This window comes from Vidua macroura, chromosome 6, assembly GCF_024509145.1.
Source record: "Vidua macroura isolate BioBank_ID:100142 chromosome 6, ASM2450914v1, whole genome shotgun sequence".
Lineage (NCBI taxonomy): Eukaryota > Metazoa > Chordata > Aves > Passeriformes > Viduidae > Vidua > Vidua macroura.
Genome location: NC_071576.1, coordinates 60,373 through 80,332, shown reverse-complemented (window position 1 = coordinate 80,332; position 19,960 = coordinate 60,373). Strand labels below are relative to the sequence as shown.

General features: G+C 47.2%; 1 long non-coding RNA gene across 1 annotated transcript; it reads left to right on the top strand.

Annotated features, from left to right (window-relative positions):
• Nucleotides 1-3,605: 3,605 nt before the first annotated feature.
• LOC128808979 (uncharacterized) lies at nucleotides 3,606-13,549 on the top strand. The gene is made up of 3 exons (XR_008437588.1): nucleotides 3,606-3,778; nucleotides 4,316-4,457; nucleotides 13,535-13,549. It is a non-coding gene; the product is annotated as an uncharacterized LOC128808979 (long non-coding RNA).
• Nucleotides 13,550-19,960: the final 6,411 nt, after the last annotated feature.

Genomic DNA, 19,960 nt, shown 5'->3' with positions numbered 1-19,960 from the left:
GGCCCCGCCGGACCTGCGGCTTTGCCGGCATCGCGCTGAGAGCGGCCCCCGCTCGGTGCCGCGCCGTCCGTGCCGCGTCCCCGCCGTCTCTGCCGCTCCCTCTCTCTGCCCCTCGCCCGTGACAGCGAGGCTGGGCAGGAGCTTCGACCCTTCTGGGGGCTGCCCCCCTTTCTCGTTGCGGCAGAGTCCCTTTCGGGGGGGATGTACATGTGGAAAGGGATGGAAGCAAGTGCTGGGCTGCTGTCCGGGGCAGTTAGACTCGTTCTGTGCCTTCTTTGGGGGCCAGGAAAAAGGGGTGAAGACTCGGGGCTCTGGTGTCATTTGGGGCACCCTAAGGTCCCTAGGAGAGGGACGCACGCTGCGGCGGAGGAGCAGGTGGGTGGCGAATGAGGGGGGGTCCTGCCGGGTGCCGTCCCCCCGAGGGACCCAAAGCTGCCCCAAAATGCACAGGGAAGGGGGTGTGTAGAATACTACTAAATCCCGGCAAATGTTTCGTTTTTATAGGTCTTGGTAAAAATAGGAACGTATTGCTAAATTCATTTGGAAAGAAAGCCAGAACAGCCCCAGGTATGCGCTGTGAGGATGTAATGTATAATTAATATACGTGTATATAGAAATAGAAATAGAAAATAGAAAAAAAATACAAAATCACAGAAATCGATACAATACCTAATAGATATTCTAGTGTATATGTCTTATTATACCACATTACATGTAATATATTATATATATCTAAATATAGTACGTCAATATACTGTAATATAATATACAAGAGCATATAGATGTAAATATCAAAAGCATGAATATAGAAATATTCAAATATAGTTTAAAATAAAAGGATTTTTAAAATTTTGTATTTGTTAGTAGGCAGGGTTTTTATTGTAAAAATTAGAAATAGAAATAAATTAGAAATCTATGTATAGAAGTATATCATACGTACATTAAAATCTATATAAAAATTAAAATGTAAGTAAATAGAAGTATTAGCAGTATGTATGAAATATAATATATATAATGTTTTATCTATCTTGTTATCTTATTATATATATTATATACATTTATAAATATAATCCATCCATAGAAAGTATAAATGCAAATGTGATTATAATGATGAAAATATGATATAAATATTTAAATATTGTTTAAAGAAAGGGCTTTTTTGGTTTTTATTTGGTTCGAGGCAGGGTTTTTATTTAAAATAATATGAATATACATTTTATTTTGATAGACTTCTAAATATAAAAATATATAATCAATGTATAAAGATAGATATAAAAATATAAAATATAAGTAAAAATAAGTAATAGGAAGAGATAGAATATAAATAACGACATATATCAATCTACCTTTAAAATGCAAATTTGAATATAAATGCGAAAAATATATAGATAAATTTACAAACAGTTTAAAAGAGGTTTTTTTTTTTTAGGTTTTTACTTGGATAGATGCAGGGATTTTATTTTTAAAAATATAAACCTTTTAGAAATCTCAATCTAAATATAGAAATATGTAATCAATATATTAAGACATGCATAAAAATATAAAATAAAATAAACTTTAAGTAATATGAATGAATGTAAGAAATTATGAAATGATCATTATACATCAGTATACATTTTAAATCAAAATGTGAATATAAATATAAAAAATATAAAAATAATATAGATTGAAATATAGCTTAAAAGAAAAGATTTTTTATTTTGGTTATTATTGGGTTAGAGGCAGGTTTTTTTGGTTTTTTTTTTTTTTTTTTTTTTTGTCGGTGTTTTTTGGTTTCGTGCGGGCTGTTTAGGGGCATTTATTGCAGAGGATGTTTTGAAGGGGGTCGCGCCTGTTCTTCTTTGCGCGCCTTCCCCGCCTGCAGCCCCAGGGCGGGCGGCAGTGCCGCCGCCTTGTGGCCAGAGTGCGGTACTGCAACCCTCGCCCGAGGTCCTCCCGCGGCCGCCATCTTGGGAGTGGGTTGTCGCGGACTCGCTTGACCTTCCCAATATGGCGGCAAAAAAGGCGGGAAAAACGAGGACCACGGTCTGTTTACTGCACTGCCTGCACGCCACCCTGACGCCGGCGCCGCCCCGCGGGATTTTTTTCGCTTTTTCCCGTGTCGTGGCCACGGACTGTGAGCTCAGTGGCTGCGCGGGCGGTCAGGTTGTGAGCGGGCGCCGACAGGCATCGGCAAAAACGCCTCTCCCTTCCGAGGGCCTCACGCGGCCGCCATCTTGAAAGTGTCGCGGCGGCCGGGACACTCTTGACCTTCTCAATATGGCGGATTAAAAAAAAAAAAAAAAAAAAAAAAAGCGCGGGAAAATCGTGGTCCGCGTGCTGCACTGCCCGCGCGCCACGCAGGCGCCGCCCCGCCGGGATTTCCCGCGGCCTTGCCAGTACTGCGGACACGGGCTGTTGCCACACTTGCGCCGCGGGCGGGTGGGTTTCAGGCAGCATTTTTCTTTTAAATAAGAGATCGTTAATATTAATATCATAGAGCTAGAATTTGGTTACAGGCAGGGCTTTTATTTTAAATAACAGAACTATTTTTGCAATAGAAATATAGAAACGTATCATATATATATCTAGATCTATAAAAAGATAAAATAGAAATAAATAGAAGTCATAGGAAGATATTTAATATAGAATCGAAATAACATCATGCATCAATATACATGATAAATGGGAATGTGAAAAGTATAAATATGAAAGATAGTTAGAGAGAGTTTAAAAGAAAAGGATTTTGGAGGGGTTGTATTGGGTTAGAGGCAGTGTGTTTTAGTTTGTGTGCGGATGTTTTTTGGGCCCTTTATTTTTCAGGATTTTTCCAAGGGGATCGCCCCCGTTCTTTTCTGCCTCCCTTCCCTCCGGGCGAGCGGCAGCCCCCGGCTGTGGCCGCCGGCGGTGCTGCCGCCTTGTGGACAGAGAGCGGTACTGCAGCCGCCCCCAGCCAGCGCCCTGCCCCTCGCCGCTGGGTGCCGGCTGAGGGGGGAAGGACGGCTGCCGAGCGTGGGAAGGGCGAGGCGCGGGAGCGAGCGGCAAGCGGGGCGGTGTCTGTAAATAGAGGGGAGGGGTGAAGGAGATTCGGGAGAGCAAAGGGACCCGATGACCGAGAAGAACGGCAGCGGCGAGGGCGGCCCGGCGGGGCCGCTTTCGGCGGGCGGCGGAGGCGCGGTCGCAGCGCTCACGGGCCGGGGGCGGCGGGCGGGGGGCGAGCGGCGTCGGAACAGGGCTGCACTCCCCTTTCCCGATCCCCGCGCGCGTCCCTCTCTAGACGCTGGAAGCGACCGCGTGCCGGAAAATGCCGCCGGGGCGGCGCGCGGGCGGCGGAGCGGGGCCCCGGCTTTCCCCGCCCCTCCTGCCGCCATCTTTGGAAGGTCAAGCGAGTCGTCGCCGTCCCGCCGCGTCCCTGTCTCGTCCCGCCGCGTTCCCGCCGCCTCCCCGAGCTTCCCCGCCGTCTCCACTCTGACACGATCCGCCCCCGTCCCGGACCCCCTCCGCTGCAGGGAAATGCAGGAGAACGCGAAAGCATCGGGGCAGAGCAGCCGCTGGAGGTGCCCGAGCCGTCTCCCCCTTGCCCGCAGGGCCGGAGTTGCCCACCGCCGGGAGCTGACAGGTACGCTGACAGCACGGGCTTGTGGATTGGGAGCGCTGTCCTCCTCCACCATGCCAGCCTTTTCTCTTTACAGAGGAGCACGTGTACATAAGGGTAAAGAGATTCCTTCTGTCGCACCGGTGTTTGGACCTGAGGAAGGTACCGGGTTTTCTCCAGCTTTTCTACAGTTTTGATTTTGAGGTGAGAGTCCCATTTTAGGTACCCCGTAATTCTTCAGAAATGTATTAGAAACAGCCGCAAAAATACAATGAGACCTCATTCTCCCACAGGTAGTTAATTAGAAGCGTCTTTCTTATGTTTCATGTAGGAATTCAAAATGTTATTATTTCTGTGAGGTTTTTGTTGTCTTCTTAATACTAAACGCACAAGGAGTTGTGCTGCGTATGCTCTGTGAGCACGAGAAGAGAATGTTCTGCCCCGGCTAGCTACAATTCCTCTTTGAGTTTAGGTTAGTAACTTTGAGTTCAACTGAAGTATTTTAGAAACAGCAACTTCTAAAATTCCATTTCCACTGCATGTTTGGGCTGCAGACTGACTGTTCCCAATGGATGTTAGCGATTAAATTTGATAGGAATGGAAAATTGAGAAGTCCAGAACAAGCTGTGGTAATTCCTGAGCTGGCACTCGGAGGGAACCGGGGTTTTGTGCTCTTAGGAGCAGGTATCCTTAGGAAATGTCGGAATGTCTGACGGTGGTATTTTTCTTTGTGGCTTCCAGTACAAAACAGCACGAGTGGATCCTCAGATTTCTTGGGGAAGGGCTGCGTGACAAACATTGCTGTGAGCTCTATGTCTACCAGAGGATTTTCCGGGTCATTCTTGCCTTTCTCAGCAGTCCTTTGTGTGACCAGGGCTCCCAGGTAAGAATTGAAAAAGAACAGTTCCCAAATACCCCAAAACCACAACAGCTTGTATTGGCCTCGAGATCTCAAGTACCAAACAGAAAGGAATAGCTGATTCTGCCTTGGTCCTCTTGAAAATCTGTTCCTTGTTGGTTTTGTGGATGTGTGGATGGGGAAATAATTTTGCTTGTGTCTAAACCAGTCCCATCCTTATCCCCTGAAACTGGGACCGGTTCCTGCCGTCGTGGAGCCTCACGGGGGTGCCGTGGTTTTGCTCCTGCAGTCGGGGCCTTTTCTTTTTGGGGTCTCTATTCCTCCAGCCAGCACGTTTGTCACCTGCACAGTGCTTCGGCAGGAGGGAACCTCGCCTGCCGGGAACTCTCAGGTTTGGGAGCATCCACCCTGAGGATTTCAGGTATCAAAACCTCGGACAAAAAGAGAAAACTGTCTTGCTACCTGAATACTTCTTGTAAGAGCAGCACCTGTGGTGCGAAGCGTTGAAGGGAGAATGTCTTTCCTTCTCTGGAGTTGCTGAGAACAGGCGGTGTTCGTTTTAGCTGGAAGTTGATGGGGTACCAGCCAAATTGCTCATTTTATTTTAGATAATCAGATCTTGGCTGTAAAAGAACAAGTTGCATTGTCTGTTTCAGAGTCGTATTCTGGAGGTACGACAGAGTGCTGCCCGTGTCACCTCTAGAGCTGCCCATGAGCTGATAGAGGATCACAGCCTCCACTCGTGGGTCCTGCACGGCTTAGAGAAAAGGTAACCAGGGAAGTACGGGAGAAATGGGGACAATTTCCTGTCCACGGCTGAAGAATGACGTGGCTGAGGATGAAAGCAAGGGGGACAGACCTGGAGACGGGGGCACCCCGAGGGCTGCACTGGCAGAACTTGCTGAACTCTGAGGTGTCCCTTGTGTTTTTGAGAAGAGAATCAAGAGGCTTTCAGGTGGTGGTGGGAGGGACGATGGTGGGGGGGCTGTGTGATTTGGGAATCACTTCCTTGACAAAGCAAAAGGACACCTTGTGCTGATGTCTTTAGCTTTTAAATTTCAAGCAGCCTCAGTTCCCATCCTGTCACAGGACCTGCTGCACAGGAAGTGGCACAGTAATGGATTTGAGCTGTCTCGAACGTTATTTCTCCTCCCCTTGCCTCTCCCTGACAAAAAAAATCTCTTCTGCAGGCACAGAGTGCCCTGACAGGTTCAGGCAAGTGCACCAAAAGTGCCCTAGAATATGGTCCCCCGTAGGAGATGGACCAGCTGCTGGTGAGGATCTGCCTTTCAAATGTGGTTTTCTTTTTTTTCTTTTTGTTCTGTTTTCTTTTGTTTTTCAGGTTTCTGGAGAACAAGGTGATAAATAAAATGATTTCCTTACTCCATCCTCTATGGCTAATAAATTTAGGAGACAAGAGAGAAAACAGGAATCGGTCCCAGATGCTGCTGTTGAGATGGATATATGATCTATCTATCTGTATATAGATATATGTATATACGTATATCTGTGTAGTGATAATAATGGGATTTTTTATGATACGTTGCTTCACCGTTTTATATTTTTAATAAAGTGTGATTTTAAGTTATTAGTTATGATATTTTATTATAGTTATTGGCTAAAGTAACATTTTCTTGTATTTTATTGGTATCAAGTAATTAATGTTAATCATTAATTGGTTGGTAAGAGTTTGTAATGAATTATTAAGGTGTGAATATGTTCATTAAGGTACGTCTTTTTTAACTGTAGGTATTTTCATGTGTTTATATGGGTTTTTATGTTAATGATTTGGGGTTTTGATGTTATGAATATATTAGTATTTTATTAGGTTTTTCTTGTTAGTTTAGTTGTTTGGTGTGTAGATTATTCATGAAGTATGTTTATCTATAAATGTTTTAAGTTATAAATCTACTTGTTAAGGATTTTTGTAGAGTTCTATGTAAAAATTTAAATCGGTAGGGGAGATAAAAAGCGGTAATTATTAATAAGATGAGTATTTTAGTTTTTAATAATGATTTAAGTTATTTAGTGATGTTTTAATTCTTGAAAATATTATTTCGTTATTTTTTATTTATGTGTGATTGATTAATTTAAAATTTTTGTAATGTTTTTGTAAATTGATTTCTTGTGATTTCATCAATTTATATATTTTTTAAATGTTTTATATTTATGATTGTGTGTGAATAATCCAAAATGAACAGTTGTTTTATTTTGTAAGGTAGTATGTTTAAAGATGTTCCTATTTGGCAGTAATTTATTTAATGTTATAGATGTGTTATTGTTTCATTTGGCTAGTTAATAAGTAAGTTCATTTAATGTGGTTCAAGTGTGAGTTGTAGTTATTTTAGGTGTTAAAAGAGATGCAGAAATAATAGAATTAGGTTATTAAAAGGTCGTACTGTTTTGATACTGAGAAGTAAATTTGTGTTGGAGCGATTGGGTATTTTTGGGTGGGTGTTCTTTTTTTTTGGGTTTTTTTTTTTTTTTTGGGGTTTTTTTTTTTTTGTTTTTTTTGGTGTTTTTTTAATGTATTATTGTTAAGTTTGGTCTTAGTGGATTAATTGTTTTAAATTGTAGGTTTGCTGTTTTGAGGTAACTTCTTTGTGGTTTTGTGTGGTTTGGGGGTTGTTTTGTAACTAAATATTGTACAAGTATTTGTTTGTAATGATTTGAGTAATTTTACTTTTGGTGGTTTACCTGTCATTTGGGGTATGAGTGTATAAATGTTATTTGAAGAGTTTATGTTACGTGTAAGTTTTTTGATTTGCAATTTAGTGTTTGTAAAGGATAAGGTTAGTTGTGAGGAGGTATACAAACGAGACACGTTGAAAAGAGATTTTTCGGGTTGGTGACTGATAAACAGTGTATTTGGATGCGTGGTTTTAGTTAGTGTTACTTGTTTGTTCTGTTTTGATTGTGGAACTATTTCTTTTAGGTGTGTTTTAAATAAGGCTTGACACAGTGAGTAGGACTCGTGTGTGATTTTTCTTTTTTTGAAGTGTGGAAACTTAAGTATAACGTGTTCTTTAGGTTATGAAATTGACGGGACTACTTTATCGGCTACTTACTGAGTCTTGAGTAGGTTTTTGTAACTCTGATTTTGAAATCAAAGAAGAAAACTGAGGATACGAAGGAGGTAGAGAAGTTGATCTCCTTCTAGGACAGAAAGGGTTTAGCGCAGAAAGTGCTGGGTCTGATGTGGCGCGGGGGTTTCCGTGCGCCGGCCGGGCCGGGCGCGGGGCTCGGCGGCAGGAGAGCGGCGAGCTGTGCGCGTGCGCGGGAGGCGCGCTGCCGCGGGGAGCCGAGCGGAGCCGAACGGAGCCGAGCGGAGCGAGCGGCTCCGAGTTGAGGCGAGCCGAGCTGCGCCGAAGAGGCGAATCCAGCCGAGTCTAGCGGAGAACAGCCCGAGTGTAGGCGAGGAGCCGAGTGGGGCCGAACCGAGCCGAGCTCCGCCGAGCGCAGCATCCCGAGCAGGGCGGGCCGCCGGGGCGGGCTCGGGGTGGATCGGCGCTCTCTGAGGCTCCCCCTCTTGTCCCTCTCTCTACCAATCCTTCTTCCTTTCTTCCTCCTTCCCGTATTCCCCTTCTTTCTCTCTCTATCCCTTAGTTCCCTCTCTCCCCAAAGCCGACCCCTTTCTCTCCCTTTTCGGTCTCCCCTCCCGTCCCCCCCTCTACCCTTCCTTCCTCCTCCCCGTATTCCTGTTCTTTGTCCCCCAGACCCTCCCCTCCCTCGCAAACCCGACCCCCACTGCCCTGTCCCTATCCCGCTCCTCCGTTCTATTCCTCTTCTCTCCCTCCTCTGTGCACCGTCCCTCTTCCCCGCTCCCGGCCTTTCCCTTGCCCTCCCGCTTTCCTCCACAGCCCGACCTCCCTCCCTCCATACGCTGTCTCACGCCCTGCTAGCCCTCCTCTCTTGCCGTCGCCCCGTTCCTTCTTTGCCCGCAGCCGCGGGGCCGGGGGCGCCGGAGAATAAAGCCCAGAGGGCCGGAGCCCGGCGGCCCCGGGCCCTTGCGGGAGTCCCCCCGCACGGGGCCGGAGGCTCTCGGCGGATCCCCCCGTGCCGGTCAAACCCCGCCCGGCCCCGCCGGACCTGCGGCTTTGCCGGCATCGCGCTGAGAGCGGCCCCCGCTCGGTGCCGTGCCGTCCGTGCCGCGTCCCCGCCGTCTCTGCCGCTCCCTCTCTCTGCCCCTCGCCCGTGACAGCGAGGCTGGGCAGGAGCTTCGACCCTTCTGGGGGCTGCCCCCCTTTCTTGTTGCGGCAGAGTCCCTTTCGGGGAGGATGTACATGTGGAAAGGGATGGAAGCAAGTGCTGGGCTGCTGGCCGGGGCAGTTAGACTCCTTCTGTGCCTTCTTTGGGGGCCAGGAAAAAGGGGTGAAGACTCGGGGCTCTGGTGTCATTTGGGGCACCCCAAGGTCCCTAGGAGAGGGACGCACGCTGCGGCGGAGGAGCAGGTGGGTGGCGAATGAGGGGGGGTCCTGCCGGGTGCCGTCCCCCCGAGGGACCCAAAGCTGCCCCCAAAATGCACAGGAAGGGGGGTGTGTGTAGAATACTACTAAATCCTGGCAAATGTTTCGTTTTTATAGGTATTGGTAAAAATAGGAAAGTATTGCTAAATTCATTTGGAAAGAAAGCCAGAACAGCCCCAGGTATGCGCTGTGAGGATGTAATGTATAATTAATATACGTGTATATATAAATATAAAATAGAAAAAAATACAAAATCACAGAAATCGATACAATACCTAATAGATATTCTAGTGTATATGTCTTATTATACCACATTACATGTAATATATTATATATATCTAAATATAGTACGTCAATATACTGTAATATAATATACAAGAGCATATAAATGTAAATATCAAAAGCATGAATATAGAAACATTCAAATATAGTTTAAAATAAAAGGATTTTTAAAATTTTGTATTTGTTAGTAGGCAGGGTTTTTATTGTAAAAATTAGAAATAGAAATAAATTAGAAATCTATGTATAGACGTATATCATACGTACATTAAAATCTATATAAAAATTAAAATGTAAGTAAATAGAAGTATTAGCAGTATGTATGAAATATAATATATATAATATTTTATCTATCTTGTTATCTTATTATATATATTATATAGATTTATAAATATAATCCATCCATAGAAAGTATAAATGCAAATGTGATTATAATGATGAAAATATGCTATAAATATTTAAATATTGTTTAAAGAAAGGGCTTTTTTGGTTTTTATTTGGTTCGAGGCAGGGTTTTTATTTAAAAAAATATGAATATACATTTTATTTTGATAGACTTCTAAATATAAAAATATATAATCAATGTATAAAGATAGATATAAAAATATAAAATATAAGTAAAAATAAGTAATAGGAAGAGATAGAATATAAATAACGACATCTATCAATCTACCTTTAAAATGCAAATTTGAATATAAATGCGAAAAATATATAGATAAATTTACAAACAGTTTAAAAGAAAGTGGGGTTTTTTTTAGGTTTTTACTTGGATAGATGCAGGGATTTTATTTTTAAAAATATAAACCTTTTAGAAATATCAATCTAAATATAGAAATATGTAATCAATATATTAAGACATGCATAAAAATATAAAATAAAATAAACTTTAAGTAATATGAATGAATGTAAGAAATTATAAAATTATCATTATACATCAGTATACATTTTAAATCAAAATGTGAATATAAATATAAAAAATATAAAAATAATATAGATTGAAATATAGCTTAAAAGAAAAGATTTTTTTATTTTGGTTATTATTGGGTTAGAGGCAGGTGTTTTTTTTTTTTTTTTGTCGGTGTTTTTTGGTTTCGTGCGGGCTGTTTAGGGGCATTTATTGCAGAGGATGTTTTGAAGGGGGTCGCGCCTGTTCTTCTTTGCGCGCCTTCCCCGCCTGCAGCCCCAGGGCGGGCGGCAGTGCCGCCGCCTTGTGGCCAGAGTGCGGGACTGCAGCCCTCGCCCGAGGTCCTCCCGCGGCCGCCATCTTGGGAGTGGGTTGTCGCGGACTCGCTTGACCTTCCCAATATGGCGGCAAAAAGGCGGGAAAAACGAGGACCACGGTCTGTTTACTGCACAGCCTGCACGCCACCCTGACGCCGGCGCCGCCCCGCGGGATTTTTTTCGCTTTTTCCCGTGTCGTGGCCACGGACCGTGAGCTCAGCGGCTGCGCGGGCGGTCAGGTTGTGAGCGGGCACCGACAGGCATCGGCAAAATCGCCTCTCCCTTCCGAGGGCCTCACCCGGCCGCCATCTTGGAAGTGTCGCGGCGGCCGGGACATTCTTGACCTTCTCAATATGGCGGATAGAAAAAAAAAAAAAAAAAAAAAAAAAAGCGCGGGAAAATCGTGGTCCGCGTGCTGCACTGCCCGCGCGCCACGCAGGCGCCGCCCCGCCGGGATTTCCCGCGGCCTTGACCGAGAAGAACCGAGAAGAACCGAGAAGAACCGAGAAGAACGGCAGCGGCGAGGGCGGCCCGGACCGAGAAGAACCGAGAAGAACGGCAGCGGCGAGGGCGGCCCGGCGGGGCCGGTTTCGGCGGGCGGCGGAGGCGCGGTCGCAGCGCTCACGGGCCGGGGGCGGCGGGCGGGGGGCGAGCGGCGTCGGAACAGGGCTGCACTCCCCTTTCCCGATCCCCGCGCGCGTCCCTCTCTAGACGCTGGAAGCGACCGCGTGCCGGAAAATGCCGCCGGGGCGGCGCGCGGGCGGCGGAGCGGGGCCCCGGCTTTCCCCGCCCCTCCTGCCGCCATCTTTGGAAGGTCAAGCGAGTCGTCGCCGTCCCGCCGCGTCCCTGTCTCGTCCCGCCGCGTTCCCGCCGCCTCCCCGTGCTTCCCCGCCGTCTCCACTCTGACACGATCCGCCCCCGTCCCGGACCCCCTCCGCTGCAGGGAAATGCAGGAGAACGCGAAAGCATCGGGGCAGAGCAGCCGCTGGAGGTGCCCGAGCCGTCTCCCCCTTGCCCGCAGGGCCGGAGTTGCCCACCGCCGGGAGCTGACAGGTACGCTGACAGCACGGGCGGCTCCGGCACGCTTTGCCTCGCTGTGTTCCGGTGCCGTGCTGCTGCGGGAGGACGGGGCCAGCGCTCCAAAGGCCAGAGCAGAGCGCTGGCGAATGGGAGGCGAGGAAGGCTTGGGCTAAGGATGGATTGCAACCGGGCTGCCTGTAAGTGCGCAGAGAGACCTTTGTCATCCACGCTGCCAAAAGGAGCACCTGGTACGCCCTATAGGTGTGCCTTGTGTTGCACGTGTTTTCATTTCCTGTTTGTGTCATCCCAAAAAGCAGGGACGGAGCAAATGGGACTGGTTCCCACTGTTGCTGTGTGAAGGCTTTTTACAGGCTGCTGTATTGATGTCATCTTTTTTTCACCCCAAGCTTGGCTTCTCCCATGCTTTTCCCGTGGCTGCTGAATTGGGTGTTCCCAGGAGGGCTGGGTTCCTCAGCAGGGGTCTTAGGAGTTGCTGTGGATTCTGATTTTTCTGAAGCTGTATGGAGGCGTGCTAGCGAATCAGCTCTTTTCTCTCCTGAAAAGCTTTCCATCTATGTCCACCCGTGCGTCTCTGTGTTTTAATCACGTAGGCGGAGGCGTTGAGGTTTTTACTTTCTAGGCCAAAAGCTGAGGCAGATGAGTGTTTGCTTTGTCTGTGTGAGGAGTGGCATTTGTGCTGGAGAGCTGCGGTTGGGAGGAAAAGATGGACTAAAGGTGCTCTGGGGACGGGCACGGGAGGAAACGCTTGCAGAGAAAGGCAAGGCAGTGATGATTGCGGAGGAGAAATGAGAGGTGGTTGCTTCCGATCCGTGGGGACTTTCCTTGGGAGTGATGGATCAGAGAGCGTACGGAAGCAGAGAGCATCTTCTGGCTGTTGCTGCTCCGTAAACTTCTCCCTGGCTTCACAGGTCCGTGCTGGAGAGTGGGAGAAGGGTCCCTGCTGGCTGCCGTGTCCTGGGTGGGCACAGAGCTCTGACCTTGGCCAGATGGGCTGGTGAGTATTGAATCAATCCCTGCCTCCTCGTGAACAAGTTGTTTGAAGGAGTTTAGGTTAGTAACTTTGAGATCAACTGAAGTATTTTAGAAACAGGTACTTCTAAAATTCCATTTCCACTGCATGTTTGGGCTGCAGACTGACTGTTCCCAGTGGATGTTAGCGATTAAATTTGGTAGGAATGGAAATGGAGAAGTCCAGAAGAAGCTGTGGTGAGCCCTGAGCTGGCACTCGGAGGGAACCGGGGTTTTGTGCTCTTAGGAGCAGGTATCCTTTGGAAATGTCGGAATGTCTGACAGTGGTGTTTTTCTTTGTGGCTTCCCGTAGAAAACAGAGCGCGAGTGGATCCTCAGATTTCTTGGGGAAGGGCTGCGTGACAAACATTGCTGTGAGCTTTATGTCTACCAGAGGATTTTCCGGGTCATTCTTGCCTTTTTCAGCAGTCCTTTGTGTGACCAGGGCTCCCAGGTAAGAATTGAAAAAGAACAGTTCCCAAATACCCCAAAACCACAAAAGCTTGTATTGGCCTCGAGATCTCAAGTACCAAACAGAAAGGAATAGCTGATTCTGCCTTGGTCCTCTTGAAAATCTGTTCCTTGTTGGTTTTGTGGATGTGTGGATGGGGAAATAATTTTGCTTGTGTCTAAACCGGTCCCATCCTTATCCCCTGAAACTGGGACCGGTTCCTGCCGTCGTGGAGCCTCACGGGGGTGCCGTGGTTTTGCTCCTGCAGTCGGGGCCTTTTCTTTTTGGGGTCTCTATTTCCCCAGCCAGCACGTTTGTCACCTGCACAGTGCTTCGGCAGGAGGGAAACTCGCCTGCCGGGAGCTCTCAGGTTTGGGAGCATCCACCCTGAGGATTTCAGGTATCAAAACCTCGGACAAAAAGAGAAAATTGTCTTGCTACCTGAATACTTCTTGTAAGAGCAGCACCTGTGGTGCGAAGCGTTGAAGGGAGAATGTCTTTCCTTCTCTGGAGTTGCTGAGAACAGGCGGTGTTCATTTTAGCTGGAAGTTGATCGGGTACCAGCCAAATTGCTCATTTTATTTTAGATAATCAGATCTTGGCTGTAAAAGAACAAGTTGCATTCTCTGTTTCAGCGTCGTATTCTGGAGATATGACAGAGTGCTGCCCGTGTCACCTCTAGAGCTGCCCATGAGCTGATAGAGGATCACAGCCTCCTCTCGTGGGTCCTGCACGGCTTAGAGAAAAGGTAACCAGGGAAGTACGGGAGAAATGGGGACAATTTCCTGTCCACGGCTGAAGAATGACGTGGCAGAGGATGAAAGCAAGGGGGACAGACCTGGAGACGGGGGCACCGAGGGCTGCACTGGCAGAACTTGCTGAACTCTGAGGTGTCCCTTGTGTTTTTGAGAAGAGAATCAAGAGGCTTTCAGGTGGTGGTAGGAGGGACGATGGTGGGGGGGCTGTGTGATTTGGGAATCACTTCCTTGACAAAGCAAAAGGACACCTTGTGCTGGTGTCTTTAGCTTTTAAATTTCAAGCAGCCTCAGTTCCCATCCTGTCACAGGACCTGCTGCACAGGAAGTGGCACAGTAATGGATTTGAGCTGTCTAGAACGTTATTTCTCCTCCCCTTGCCTCTCCCTGACAAAAAAAAATCTCTTCTGCAGGCACAGAGTGCCCTGACAGGTTCAGGCAAGTGCACCAAAAGTGCCCTAGAATATGGTCCCCTGTAGGAGATGGACCAGCTGCTGGTGAGGATCTGCCTTTCAAATGTGGTTTTCTTTTATTTTTTTTCTTTTTGTTCTGTTTTATTTTGTTTTTCAGGTTTCTGGAGAACAAGGTGATAAATAAAATGATTTCCTTACTCCATCCTCTATGGCTAATAAATTTAGGAGACAAGAGAGAAAACAGGAATCGGTCCCAGATGCTGCTGTTGAGATGGATATATGATCTATCTATCTGTATATAGATATATGTATATACGTATAGCTGTGTAGTGATAATAATGGGATTTTTGATGATACGTTGCTTCACCGTTTTATATTTTTAATAAAGTGAGATTTTAAGTTATTAGTTTTGAGATTTTATTATAGTTATTGGCTAAAGTAACATTTTCTTGTATTTTATTGGTATCAAGTAATTAATGTTAATCGTTAATTGGTAAGAGTTTGTAATGAATTATTAAGCTATGAATATTGTTCATTAAGGTACGTCTTTTTTAACTGTAGGTATTTTCATGTGTTTATATGGGGTTTTATGTTAATGATTTGGGGTTTTGATGTTATGAATATATTAGTATTTTATTAGGTTTTTCTTGTTAGTTTAGTTGTTTGGTGTGTAGATTATTCATGAAGTATGTTTATCTATAAATGTTTTAAATTTAAGTTATAAATCTACTTGTTAAGGATTTTTGTAGAGTTCTATGTAAAAATTTAAATCGGTAGGGGAGATAAAAAGCGGTAATTATTAATAAGATTAGTATTTTAGTTTTTAATAATGATTTAAGTTATTTAGTGATGTTTTAATTCTTGAAAATATTATTTCGTTATTTTTTATTTATGTGTGATTGATTAATTTAAAATTTTTGTAATGTTTTTGTAAATTGATTTCTTGTGATTTCATCAATTTATATATTTTTTAAATGTTTTATATTTATGATTGTGTGTGAATAATCAAAAATGAACAGTTGTTTTATTTTGTAAGGTAGTATGTTTAAAGATGTTCCTATTTGGCAGTAATTTATTTAATGTTATAGATGTGTTATTGTTTCATTTGGCTAGTTAATAAGTAAGTTCATTTAATGTGGTTCAAGTGTGAGTTGTAGTTATTTTAGGTGTTAAAAGAGATGCAGAAATAATAGAATTAGGTTATTAAAAGGTCGTACTGTTTTGATACTGAGAAGTAAATTTGTGTTGGAGCGATTGGGTATTTTTGGGTGGGTGTTCTTTTTTTTTTGGTTGTTTGTGGTTTTTTTGGGGTTTTTTTTGGTGTTTTTTTAATGTATTATTGTTAAGTTTGGTCTTAGTGGATTAATTGTTTTAAATTGTAGGTTTGCTGTTTTGAGGTAACTTCTTTGTGGTTTTGTGTGGTTTGGGGGTTGTTTTGTAACTAAATATTGTACAAGTATTTGTTTGTAATGATTTGAGTAATTTTACTTTTGGTGGTTTACCTGTAATTTGGGGTATGAGTGTATAAATGTTATTTGAAGAGTTTATGTTATGTGTAAGTTTTTTGATTTGCAATTTAGTGTTTGTAAAGGATAAGGTTAGTTGTGAGGAGGTATACAAACGAGACACGTTGAAAAGAGATTTTTCGGGTTGGTGACTGATAAACAGTGTATTTGGATGCGTGGTTTTAGTTAGTGTTACTTGTTCTGTTTTGGTTGTGGAACTATTTCTTTTAGGGGTTTTTTTGTGTGTTTTAAATAAGGCTTGACACAGTGAGTAGGACTCGTGTGTGATTTTTCTTTTTTGAAGTGTGGAAACTTAAGTATAACGTGTTCTTTAGGTTCTGAAATTGACGGGACTACTTTCTCGGCTACTTACTGAGTCTTGTAGTTGAGTAGGTTTTTGTAACTCTGCTTTTGAAATCAAAGAAGAAAACTGAGGAGACGAAGGAGGTAGAGGAGTTGATCTCCTTCTAGGACAGAAAGGGTTTAGCGCAGAAACTGCTGGCTCTGATGTGGCGCGGGGGTTTCCGTGCGCCGGCCGGGCCGGGCGCGGGGCTCGGCGGCAGGAGAGCGGCGAGCTGTGCGCGTGCGCGGGAGGCGCGCTGCCGCGGGGAGCCGAGCGGAGCCGAACGGAGCCGAGCGGAGCGAGCGGCTCCGAGTTGAGGCGAGCCGAGCTGCGCCGAAGAGGCGAATCCAGCCGAGTCTAGCGGAGAACAGCCCGAGTGTAGGCGAGGAGCCGAGTGGGGCCGAACCGAGCCGAGCTCCGCCGAGCGCAGCATCCCGAGCAGGGCGGGCCGCCGGGGCGGGCTCGGGGTGGATCGGCGCTCTCTGAGGCTCCCCCTCTTGTCCCTCTCTCTACCAATCCTTCTTCCTTTCTTCCTCCTTCCCGTATTCCCCTTCTTTCTCTCTCTATCCCTTAGTTCCCTCTCTCCCCAAAGCCGACCCCTTTCTCTCCCTTTTCGGTCTCCCCTCCCGTCCCCCCCTCTACCCTTCCTTCCTCCTCCCCGTATTCCTGTTCTTTGTCCCCCAGACCCTCCCCTCCCTCGCAAACCCGACCCCCACTGCCCTGTCCCTATCCCGCTCCTCCGTTCTATTCCTCTTCTCTCCCTCCTCTGTGCACCGTCCCTCTTCCCCGCTCCCGGCCTTTCCCTTGCCCTCCCGCTTTCCTCCACAGCCCGACCTCCCTCCCTCCATACGCTGTCTCACGCCCTGCTAGCCCTCCTCTCTTGCCGTCGCCCCGTTCCTTCTTTGCCCGCAGCCGCGGGGCCGGGGGCGCCGGAGAATAAAGCCCAGAGGGCCGGAGCCCGGCGCCCCCGGGCCCTTGCGGGAGTCCCCGCACGGGGCCGGAGGCTCTCGGCGGATCCCCCCGTGCCGGTCAAACCCCGCCCGGCCCCGCCGGACCTGCGGCTTTGCCGGCATCGCGCTGAGAGCGGCCCCCGCTCGGTGCCGTGCCGTCCGTGCCGCGTCCCCGCCGTCTCTGCCGCTCTCTCTCTCTGCCCCTCGCCCGTGACAGCGAGGCTGGGCAGGAGCTTCGACCCTTCTGGGGGCTGCCCCCCTTTCTTGTTGCGGCAGAGTCCCTTTCGGGGGGGATGTACATGTGGAAAGGGATGGAAGCAAGTGCTGGGCTGCTGTCCGGGGCAGTTAAGACTCGTTCTGTGCCTTCTTTGGGGGCCAGGAAAAAGGGGTGAAGACTCGGGGCTCTGGTGTCATTTGGGGCACCCCAAGGTCCCTAGGAGAGGGACGCACGCTGCGGCGGAGGAGCAGGTGGGTGGTGAATGAGGGGGGGTCCTGCCGGGTGCCGTCCTCCCGAGGGACCCAAAGCTGCCCCAAAATGCACAGGGAGGGGGGTGTGTAGAATACTACTAAATCCTGGCAAATGTTTCTATAGGTATTGGTAAAAATAGGAAAGTATTGATAAATTCATTTGGAAAGAAACCCTCTCTCTATCCACTCATTTGTATCCAGGAATGTAGGAAACTCTGACTGGGCATGGGTAGTAGTTTTGAAAATAATGCCATAACGTTTTGATCTAGGAATGAACCAAGCAAGTGCCCTGAAACCATCAGAACAGCTGCAGGGGCTGAAGGGAATAGAAAGGGCGCTCTGGCACCTTTTGCCTCCATTCTCTGCCAGTCCCCAAAACGTGTCGCAGTCCCGTAAGAGGCGTTTGTCATCCAGACTGCCAAAATGAAGACCTGTAAAATCCTAGCTCTGCCTTTTGTTTAACGTGTTTTTACTTCATATTTATGTCATCACAGAAAGCAAGGAAAGGAGAAATGTGACTGGTTCCCACTATTGCTGTGTGCAGGCATTTTGAAAGGCTGGTGTACTTATGTTCTCTTTTTCCACTCCAAGCTTGACTTTTCCCCTCCTTTTTCGAGGTCTGCTGCTTTGGGTGTCCCAAGGAGGGCTGGGTTCCTCAGCAAGGGTCTTAGGAGCTGGTGCTGATTCTGCTTTTTCTGAAGGTGTATCAAAGTGTGCTTCCAAAATGACTATTTTGTCCACTGGAAAGCTTTCCCTCAATGACCATCAATGCATGTGCGTGTTTTAATCGTCTAACCAGACGGACTAAGAAAAGCCAACACCCCTAGTGGATTTCTGCTTGGTGTGTGTCTGTGAGAAGTGGGCTGTGTGCTGGACAGGGAGAGGCGCTGTTGGAGAGTGGCAACAGCGCCAGGTGTGAGCTGTGAGGATGATGAGGGCTCAGAGCAGCCCCAGGTGTGAGCTGTGAGGATGATGAGGGCTCAGAGCAGCCCCAGGTGTGAGCTGTGAGGATGATGAGGGCTCAGAGCAGCCCCAGGTGTGAGCTGTGAGGATGATGAGGGGGCGGCTCCTGCCGGCGGCTGTTTTAGGGGGTTTGCCTCAGCTCACTCTTGCATGGAGCTGTTGGGGAAGAGGAGTTTGGGGGGGGGGGCTCCCGGGGTTGTCTCATGGAAGGACGGTGAGAGCTTCAGACAGGGTCTGGGGGATCGCTTGGATACCTGGAGCATTGCTCAAAGGAGGTGCCGAGGGACAAACCTTTGTGCCGGGAAACAGCAGCCAAACAGGTGAGACGGTGTGCCTTTGTAGCAGGGACTTTTCTCCTTTCCCTTTTAAATTTCGTTTTGCCAATCCCTCCCCATTGCTCCCCGAAAAAAAAAAAAAAACAAAAAAACAAAAAAACCAAAAAACCCCAAAACCAAAAAAAAAACCAAAAAAAAAAACAAAAAACAAAAAAAAACCCAAAAACCCAAACAAACTAGGGTTTATTAAGACAAAAGAAATTCAAAATGAGGGAAGCAACTTCTCTTCCGTTATTGCCTGTGTTTGAACTGGGTGGGATTCCCGTGCACTCGTGGTTTTGAGGGTCTTGATTGAAGGAAAACATGCCTTTTCCAGGGTGTTAGGGGTATCCCGGGGTGGCAGCGAATCCCTGTGTTCTATTTCAAATAGAAGGGGAAAAATATTGTTGTTGTATGCTGGGTTTTGACTTGAGGGTAGCCCCCCCCCCATTTTCATCATCCTGAGGTTTAAATGGAGGGGGTAGTTGGTAGGGGACGTGTTGTCCGTCCTTGTAAAGGGTTTGGATTGCGGTAAAAATCCCCCTTTTACCATCATTTGAGGAAAGTACTTTCTTTTCTGCTCTTACAGGGGATGAAACTGAAGGGGAGAACACATTTATTTGCCCTTGTTGAAGTGAGGCGAGCACCTGAGTGTGGCGTAAGTTCCGGGGGTTGAATTGAAGGAGGCTGCAGCTCTCGCAGCGTTTGAAGGGTTGGAATCGGGCTGTGCCGCTGCATTGGAGGGCGCTTCTTCTGCCCCTGGCCCGGCAGCCAAGGCTGTGGCGCGGGAGCTGCTGGCGTTGCCTGGGGAGCTGCCGAGGTGGAAGGGGACTTGGGCGCGGCCGGGCTGGCGCGGGACTGCCGGAGCCGCGCCGGAGCGAGGCGTGCGGAGCCGCGGGGAGCTTTGCCGGGCCGGCGGGCGGGAGAGGCGGCGCGGGCGCTGCGCCGGTGCCGGCCGGTGCCGGCCGCTCCGTCCGCTCCGGGCGCGGGGCTCGGGCGCCGCCGGGGCCCCCTGCAGCCCTCAGGAGCCGCCGGAGGAGCCGCTTTCTTACCGGAAGCCGCCTTCCGCCCGGTGCTGGGACCGCGGCTTTTAATTTTCCAAAGTTCCTTGATGTTGTGACTTTGAGGTGGTTTTTAGGAATTGATTGTATCGTTTTATTTCGTTCGTAGTTGATGTATGATAACGGACATGGTGTACTTCTTGAATGTTATGGTTCTTGTTTCAGGTGCTGATGGCAAGGGTTTTTTGGGATTGAGTTTTGTTGAATATTTTTTGTTGTGGAATTTGCTAGATTTTTTTGTTTTAATTTTTTTTTTTTTACTATGTAGTAATATTTTTATGCTATAAAA